A 10,023-nucleotide genomic window follows, 5' to 3' on the forward strand; every position below is an offset into this window, starting at 1 on the left:
ATGCAAAAATAATAAAGTAGTTAATTACTATTTATATTCTTTTAATTTTGAATTATTTTCTTTGAAAAATTTGGGTGGATGAAGAGATATTTTCCAAAGCCCACTTTTACTCTTAGCTCCCTGCTTGCTACTCTCCTGGCCTCAGCCAAGCCCATGCCATTCCCATACTTCATCTTAGTGCCTGGAAAACCAGCTGTGTTCTATGCCCTAGGTCTGTGCCCTGGGAGGGAAGTGAGACACTTAAAGCCTGTAACTGACCAATGTGAAGTGTAGCCATGATGCTCTCATGAACCTTTCTTGATAGCTGAGTATCAACATGCTTACTATTTGGGAGAAGATTGGAGAGAGGCAAGTTCATTCTTGCAAAGAATACAGCATGGCAAATTCAGTTAAATGAGAGGTTGAGAGCAACCATCTGCTTACTGTGCAAAGCAAAAAGCAGACATCTGGGGAGACAGGTGATGGAGTGGAAACAGAGTTGAACTGAAAATCAGGAGGCTTGTGTGATAGCCCCAGCTTTGCCTGTCCTGGCAGCATTGTGACCTTGTGGGAGGTCAATTAACCTCTGAGGACCTCCGCTTTCTCAGCAGCACATCAAGAGTATGGGACTAGATGACACCAAAGTATTTACAAACTCAAAGGATTTTTTTCTTGACCCCAATTGACCTCTCCTGCTAATGCAGACACACATCAAACACAACTGTTTGTTCCTAATAGGGATTCAATATGCTAAATGGAATGTCCAGGGGCAACCTAATTAGGCAGGCAGTGGGGCTGTGGCTTTATCTGATGTGACTCCAATGCCCTTGAAAAGCATCCTTTGGTCTGTCCGGCCTTGACCCCAGCTGTCAGAGTGTTAGTGTTCTTTGCTGACTTATGGAGAACAGTAGCTACACCCGTGTTGAAACTCGTTGTCACCCATGCAGAATAACATTCTTACTGAGTAGTTAATACACGTTATTCCATGTGCAGAAAGCTTTGGGTTTCAGTTGGTTAGTCTGTAAGCTAAGATAGAGTCATTTCCCCAAAAATTAGTTCCTATAAATATTGGCAATGAACTGAGGCAGTGGCAGAGGGACAAAGGGGAAAGGTCATATCTCAAAGATGAACGGTGACAGGCATCCCATTCTCACCTCAGATGGCAAGATCAAGAGGTCACTCCTAATACTTCCTGGGGTCCTTTCATTAACTTGAATATTTTCATAAGTAAGAGTTACTTTCTTCTGAACAGGAAGGCATATTAAGTACCATTAAGTTCCTGTGTCTTTTTCAGAAATTATTCACTGAGGGTGAACATACCAAATAGGAAAACTGCTGTTAACAAATAGGGCAAGAAATATTACTATGACCCAAGTCATAGGTTCAGAAATTGTATACACATTGCAAAGAAGTAAAATATTGAATTGCAATAACAGGCTCGTCTCATTTTTTTTTATTGCCCGAATGGTTGGTGCCACGGAAACAGTGTGATTTCTATACTATATCAATAATTCAATAGTCTGAAGTGGCATTAAGGATAAAAACATTCATTTTGTTAAATTGTTTTACCGCAAAATCCATGAACAAAATCAAAGCAAAAGGAGAACATCCTATGAGGATCAGTTTGCTGGAATGAGACTACTGTTTATTAATATAATAATAATTTGTAGTAAATACAAAATCAAAGCAAAAGGAGAACACCCTATGAGGATCAGTTTGCTGGAATGAGACTACTGTTTATTAATATAAATAATCTGTTAAAATAAATCCCTATTCAAAACAGTAACACGCATCCCTTTCTCTCATTCTCCCTACATTTGACTCTCAAACTGAAATTAAGTGGTAACTTGGTTCTATTTTAGAATGATCTAAATATACACAATATTTTTGGATACATTATAAAACCTTCCTTCTAGTTATTAATGGTATGTTTAATTCAAGTAAGAGCTTTTCTATCAAGTATATTTTTAAAATCTACTGTGTGTATACTTTACTGTCTTTTTTTCAAACTCTTATTATCAGAACTCTTTTGCTTCATCAATAGTCATTTATTGAAATCACTATGTGCTAGGATGATTTAGTTTTCTTCATTCTAATGGAGGCCTAGGTGTCATATAATTATGGGTCCTTCATTAGTAGTATTACTTCTTCCTAACTCTTTTCATTGCCTTCTCCCTGATTACTTGAATCTTCAGGTTAATTGAGATTTCTCTGTACTGATGAATTGGCATCAGTCCATGGGCTATTCTAAATAGACCAGAAAAGAGAATCCTGCCTTTTCAACTATACACTAGTTGAAGCCAAAGGATGGGGAATGTTTCTTTAAGGACTCCTCAAGCAGCTAGAGTGGAAATGACAGGATGGCCATTTCTATCCGAAGCCCTCCAAAAATTCCCATGCCATCGGTGTTAGTCAGGAGAAGGTAGGTAACACTGCAATAACTAACAACCACAATGCCACATACATTTATTTCTTGCTCATGTCACATGAGAAAGGCAGGTCAATGAGGGGCTCTGCAGCACACCATAGCAGGGAGACTCAGACTGAAAGAGGCCTCTCTATTCCCAGGACTGTTCTATTAGAAATATGTGACCTTCTCAGTCTCTGCAACAGAAAAAGAGAGTACTGGAGTGACTTGCACTTGGCAGTTAAATGCTTTGACCCAGAAGTAACATGCCACATCCATTCACAGCAAATGGCCAGAACTAATTACTTCTCCCTGCCTATCTGCTTAACTGTAATCCTCCTGTGTACCTGGAGGGAAAATAGGCAGGATATGAATAAGCACTCAGGGTCTTTATGACACCACTCATGGATCAATGAATGCAGGATAAAGGCTTTGGGCTGGGGTGGCCAAATGGACACTTTCCCCATGCCCTCACCTGGTGCCATTTTTTCCCCCATATGACACTTATGTAACGCAGAAGAGGGAGGCCCACAAGAGTCTCATATCCATATAAGGAGCAGAGCCACTAGTATTGACAGGAAGCCATTTGAGAGATTTGGCTCTTTTATCAGATGCCTGAGGATAAATGATGATTAGAAAAAAGATGGTTTACATAAACAGTAGATGCCAGCTAAGGATACAACATCCCGTTTTCACCCATGCAGTGGCCCACATAAGCCACCTCACCATCCACACACATAGAATTTAGATGAGATTTTAGGGAGAAAGGGAGAGATCCTGAATTTATTTGAGGATATCCCAGAAGTCACTAGTCCTGCATTATCCAAGATTATGTTTCGGCTACAAGTGGAATGAGAGTTCAAGATCGATGTTACATCATTCTGGGTAAAATCATACCCTCAACCATGGTTTGCAAGTATAATGACTGCTACATGATAATGAGTTAGTAAAATAACTAAGGAGTTATAGAAAGACATACCTGTCAGGTGTGGAACATCTTGGATGAGAAAAGTGAAAAAAATGGGAACCCTGACACACAGGCAGAAAACAGGTGTTCCTGGACTAAGTAAGTAAGAAGTAGGTAAGAAAGATTTGACCAAGCAGGGAATTATATTTAGTCTCCTCCAATTTTAATTTAACTTGTTTTGCCTCAGTGCTTTTTTAGGATAAGAATCGGGGCTTGATGGAAAGGAAGAGGTAAAATTATCTCTGTTTGCAGATGATACGATTATATAGAGAGAGAATCCTGAAGACTCCACCAAAAAACTATTAGGACTAATAAACAAATTCAGTAGTTTTGCAGGATCCAGAATCAACATACAAAAATCAGTTGTATTCCTATACACTAAGAATAAATTAATAATCTGAGAAATAAATTAAGAAAACAGTCCCATTTAAAATAGTATCAAAAATAATAAAGTATTCAGAAAGAAAATTAACCAAGTAGTGAAAGATCTGTGCACTGGAAACTATAAAACATTAAAAAAGAAATTGAAGATGACACAATTAAATGGAAAGATATTCTGTGTTCACAGATTGGAAGAATTAATATTGTGAAAACGTCCATACTACCCAAAGTGACCTACAGATCCAATGCAATACTTATCAAAATTTCAATGGCATTTTTCACAGAAGTAGAACCAAAAGTCCTAAAATTCATATGGAAAAACAAAAGACCCAAATAGCTCAAGCAATCTTGAGAAAGAAGAACAAAGCTAGAGACATCACAGTTCCTGGTTTCAAATTTTATTACAAAGCTATCAAAACACTATGGTACTGGCATTAAAACAGGCACATAGATCAGTGGAACAGAGTAGAGGGCCTAGAAATAAACCCATGTGTATATGGTCAACTAATCTTTTGACAGGGTGACAAGAATACATAATGGGGAAAGGACAGTCTCTTCAATAAATGCAATGACCACATGCAAAAGAATAAAATTGCACATCATTCTCAAAAATTAACTAAAATGGATTAAAGACTTAAACCTAAGACCTGAAACTGTAAAACTCCTAGAAGAAAACATAGAGGGTAAGCTCCTTGACATTAGTCTTGACAATGATTTTTTGATTTGACACCAAAAGCACAGGCACCAAAAACAAAAATAAACAAGTGAGACTACATCAAACTAAAAAGCTTCTGCCTAGTAAAGGAAATCACCAACAAAATTAAAAGAATAGGAGAAAATATTTACAAACCATGTATCTGAGAAGACATTAATTTCCAAAATATATAAGGAACTGTGACAGCTCCATAACAACAGCAACATTAAAACAAATAACCCAGCTGAAAAAATGGACAAAGAACTTGAATTGACATTTCTCCAAAGAAGACATACCAATAGCCAATGGGTACATGAAAAGACACTCAACATCACTAATCATCAGGGAAATGCAAATCAGAACCATGAGCAGCTATCTCATCACACCTGTTAGGATGGCTATTATTGAAAAAAAAAGAAAAAAAAGATAAGTGTTGGCAAGGATGTGGAGAAAAGGGAACAACTGTACACTGTTGATGGGAATGTAAATTGGTGCAGCCACTATGGAAAACAGAATGAAGGTTCCTCAAAAATTAAAAACTGAACTACCATATAATCCAGCAACCCCATTTCTGGGTATATATCCAAAAGAATTGAAATCAGGGTCTTGAAGAGATACCTGCACTCTCGTGTTCATTGCAGCATTATTCACAGTAACCAAGATATGGAAACAACCTAAATAGCCAGAAACAGATGAATAGATAAAGAAGATGTGGTACATACACACAATGGAATATTATTGAGCCTTAAAAAGAGGAAATTCTATCATTAGAGAAATGCAAATCAAAACCACAATGAGGTATCACCTCACACTGGTCAGAATGGCCATCATCAAAAAATCTACAAACAATAAATGCTGGAGAGGGTGTGGAGAAAAGGGAACGCTCCTGCACTGTTGGTGGGAATGCAAATTGATACAGCCACTGTGGAGAACAGTATGGAGGTTCCTTAGAAAACTAAAACTAGAACTACCATATGACCCAGCAATCCCACTACTGGGCATATACCCTGAGAAACCATAATTCAAGAAGAGTCATGTACCACAATGTTCATTGCAGCTCTATTTACAAGAGCCAGGACATGGAAGCAACCTAAATGTCCATTGACAGACGAATGGATAAAGAAGATGTGGCACATATATACAATGGAATATTATTAAGCTATAAAAAGAAACGAAATTGAGTTATTTGTAATGAGGTGGATGGACCTAGAGTCTGTCATACAGAGTGAAGTAAGTCAGAAAGAGAAAACAAATACTGTAGGCTAACACATATATATGGAATCTAAGAAAAAAAAAAGGTTATGAAGAACCTGGGGACAGGACAGGAATAAAGACGCAGACGTAGAGAATGGACTTGAGGACATGGGGAGGGGGAAGGGTAAGCTGGGACAAAGTGAGAGAGTGGCATGGACATATATACACTACCAAATGTAAAATAGATAGCTAGTGGGAAGCAGCCACATAGCACAGGGAGATCAGCTCCGTGCTTTGTGACCACCTAGAGGGGTGGGATAGGGAGGGTGGGAGGGAGATGCAAGAGGGAGGGGATATGGGGATATATGTATATGTATAGCTAATTCACTTTGTTGTACAGCAGAAACTAACACACCATTGTAAAGCAATTATACTCCAATAAAGATGTATATATATAAAAAGAGGAAATTCTGCCATTTGCAACAACACAGGCGAACTGGAGGACATTATGCTAAGTGAAATAAGTCAGGCACAGAAGGACAAGTACTACATGATAATACTTATACATGGAATATAAAATAGTCAGACTTATAGAAGCAAAGAGAATAATAGTGGTTGCCAGAGGTTGGGGGGAAGGAAGAAATGGGGAGGTGAGGGTAAAGCAGTACAAAGTTTCAGTTATTTAAGATAAATTAAGTTTTGGAGATCTGCTATACAGCATAGTGCCTACAGCTAACAATATTGTATACATAAACTAATCTAAAAGGGTAGATCTTGTGTTCTTACAATAATAATAATAATGATAATGATAATAATAAAGGAAGTGGGAGGAAACTTTGGAAGGTGATGGATAGGCCTGTGGCTTTGATGGTGGTGATGATTTCAGGAGCCTATACTTATCCCCAAACTCATCTAGTTGTAAACACTAAATATGCACAGCTTTTTACAGGTCAGTCATACCTCAATAAAATGGTTTTAAAAACAAAGAAAAAGAATTGGGGTCTGAGACAGGTCAGAACTGAGATGAAATTGCCCTATGACTAATTAAAGCATTGTTCTGACTGCATCCTATTAGCCCATTGTTGCCAGAATGACCTTTCTAACCCAAATCCCATCCTTCCATCTACTACATAAAACTTTCATTAGATCACTTTATCCTTATAGGACAAAGTGCAAACTTCTTAGCATAGTGTACTGTTCCCACCTTCCTCTTTATCTTCATGTTCTCCAAAGAAACATCCTCTAGTTATGTTGAAAAATCTATAGTTCTCTGTCACACTCTTTCACTTCATATGTCCACATGCTCTGTCCACATGTTCATAAAATGAACACAAGCATCACCACCCCCAGCACTAGTGCTACTAGCACCACCACTACAAGCTCTACCATCACCTTTAGATCCATCAACATGGTCACCACCACCACTGCCAGTATCATGTCCACTGGTACCGTCACCACCACCACCACCAGGATCACTTCCACTGCCACCACCTGCACCCATCTGGCAAAGACCCTCTTCATCTTTTAAGACTTGGTTTTAAGTGTTAGCTCTTCTACAATATTATCCTCTGTGCCATCAATGAACCCTTGTGTCATCAACGTCCTTTCCTAAAATGTGATCATGGAAGCATTTGCCTCCAGATATTAATATTTGTTCCACACAATTACCTTTATTAATAGCTGCTTTATGTCATTTGAACTAGGCCTTTAATATGATTTAAAATAATGTTTCTAGATAGTATAAATAACAGAAAATATAGTTTTCATGCCTTTGATGTAATAATTATGAATAATTATGATAGATTTACTATCCTTTAAGTAATAATTTTAAACTATGCTGTTTTGAGAGTCTTTCTGTGTTGGAATTATTTAGTTATATTTAAACCCGGTCTTTCCTCTATTTTGTGTACTAATATTTAGACTACATCATTGTTTAAGGAGGTTACATTTACATATACACATATACATATGTGTGTATATATACAACTTCCTTAAATAATGATGCAGTCATATAAATATACACACACACACGCACAGGTGTGTGTGGTTTTTTAGATTTAACTGGTATAACTGTGATGTCCTTACGCAGATGAGGGGAGATGGGATTCCGTGCATAAGCAGTGTTACAGACAGAAGGTTTTGTCCCCTAAAATTCATGCGTTGAAACCCTAACCCCCCAATGTGACTGAATTTGGAGATAAGGCCAGTAAGGTGACAAAGGTTAAATGAGGTCATAAGGGTGGGGACCCAATCCGATAGAACTGGGGCACATATAAGAGGAAGAGACCCTAGAATTCTTCTCCCTGCCATGTGAGGACACAGCTGGCCAGGAAAAGAGCTCACCAGGAACCAAATTGTCCAGCCTATGCCAAGGGGGAAAAAAGTTGTAAAACCCATGAGATACATTTTCTATTTTTTAAAGCTAAATCTGCAACTTAAGTGTTGAAAAATTTATTCTTTCATCCATTCATGCAAGTAGTATTTGTACAGTGCCTTTTCTGTGCCAGGCACTGAGCATCAATGGTAAACAAGACTGACCTGGTTCTCATCCTCAGTGTAGATTCCATTCTATCGGGGCAAATGGATTTTTTTAAAAAAAGGAAAACAAAATAATTACAACTTGTGTTGAGTACTGTGAAGAAAAGAGGCAGAAAGATAATTCAGGGAGGCCTGTGTGTGAATTGAAAGATGAGAAGGAAAGTAGCTAAGCAAAGAAAGGAGGTTAAGGGCATTGTAGGCAAAGGGTACAGTATATGCAAAGGCCCTGAGGCAGAACAGGTCTTGGCATGTTTGAAGAACTCGGAAGAAACCAAAGCAGAACACAGTAAGATGACAAAGTTCAAAAATCGAGGCATGCCCTGGATCTGGCAGAAGATTCTAAGCCATGGTTGGGAGTTTGGATTTGATGACATGGCCCCAGGATTAAAAGGTTTTCAGCGGGGGGAACATGACCTGATTGACGTTTCCAGATATCCTAGCTTTTGTGAGGAGGCAGTGCTGTTGAGGGGAAAGAGTAAAGCAGGGACAGCAGTTAGGTGGCCCAGACGAGAGATGCCGGAGGTCTGGCCCACATGGTGCCCATGGAGATAGAGAGGCCAGTAAGGAACTTCTCTGACTTGTCACCAACCCTCAGAACTGTCCTGCCAGCGAAGTGCTGGTATCAGCGCAGATGAGTGGCTTCTGTTAACTCATCTAGTCAACTGACAGCTGAGGCCAGATGGAATCCTACAACTGTCTAATTCTCAAGCACAGCTTTTTCTGCTGTGCTGCCAGCTTCTTACTGCCTTTGGAGGGCTGCCTGCCCCACATCAATTTTCCTGCTCCTGATTAGAGGCTGAGATACCACTGTTATTGCCAGTAGGAGGATATCCTTTCCCTTTTTTCCTTTCTTAGAACATAGGTTCCCATCCTAGGGTACCTGTGACCATTCAGCTGGCAGATAAGGATCAGGAGAACGTCCCCCAGATTCCCTCCAGGCTTAGCCACGATGCATGTCCCCTCTGCCCCCTGCCCTCAGTCAAATACCCCAAACACTACCTTACAGAGGGTTCAAGCTTCAAGCTATGAATTTTTCAGGGGGACACAATTCAATGCATAACACCACGTGATGCTTCAAACCTTCCCTTTCTCAATTTATATTAGTCCATGATTCTGGTTTGTTTCCACATTTCCACTACCCAGGATGACTGGCAGTGTCAGTGAGGCTCTGCTTGGTACATTTAGTAAGGCTTCAGTAAGAGACAGGATTTCATAACCTCTCAAAACAAGTACCACGGGCTTCCCTGGTGGCGCAGTGGTTGAGAATCTGCCTGCCAATGCAGGGGACACGGGTTCAAGCCCTGGTCTGGGAAGATCCCACATGCCGCGGAGCAACTAGGCCCGCGAGCCACAACTACTGAGCCTGCGCGTCTGGAGCCTGTGCTCCGCAACAAGAGAGGCTGCGATAGTGAGAGGCCCGCGCACCGCGATGAAGAGTGGCCCCCGCTTGCTGCAACTAGAGAAAGCCCTCGCACAGAAACGAAGACCCAACACAGCCATAAATAAAATAAATAAATAAATAAATAAATAAACCCAAAGTTTAAAAAAAAAAAAACAAGTACCACAATCAATTCAGAGACCAGGGGAGATATCAGAGGCCCAGAACAGGTTAATTTACCCATTCCGTATTTCATATGGCTGAAATTTAAGCTGTCTGCTGAGAGATGCATGGAATCTCTGCAAGAAATTTAGGTTTCTCGTGTGTTGTTTCACACTTCTCAAATAATGAAGTGGATGTAAGAATTCAGTCTTCAGATCTCATTATCAAAACTGGCAGTGAGTCGGGTGGAGCAGCTCTGGACTTCTTGCCTGTCTATGGTGGGTACAGTGGTTAGCACCTGGGTTCTAGCCCTGCTTCTGCAA

This window comes from Balaenoptera physalus (genome assembly GCF_965194825.1).
Source record: "Balaenoptera physalus genome assembly, chromosome: 4".
Taxonomy (NCBI): Eukaryota; Metazoa; Chordata; class Mammalia; order Artiodactyla; family Balaenopteridae; genus Balaenoptera; species Balaenoptera physalus.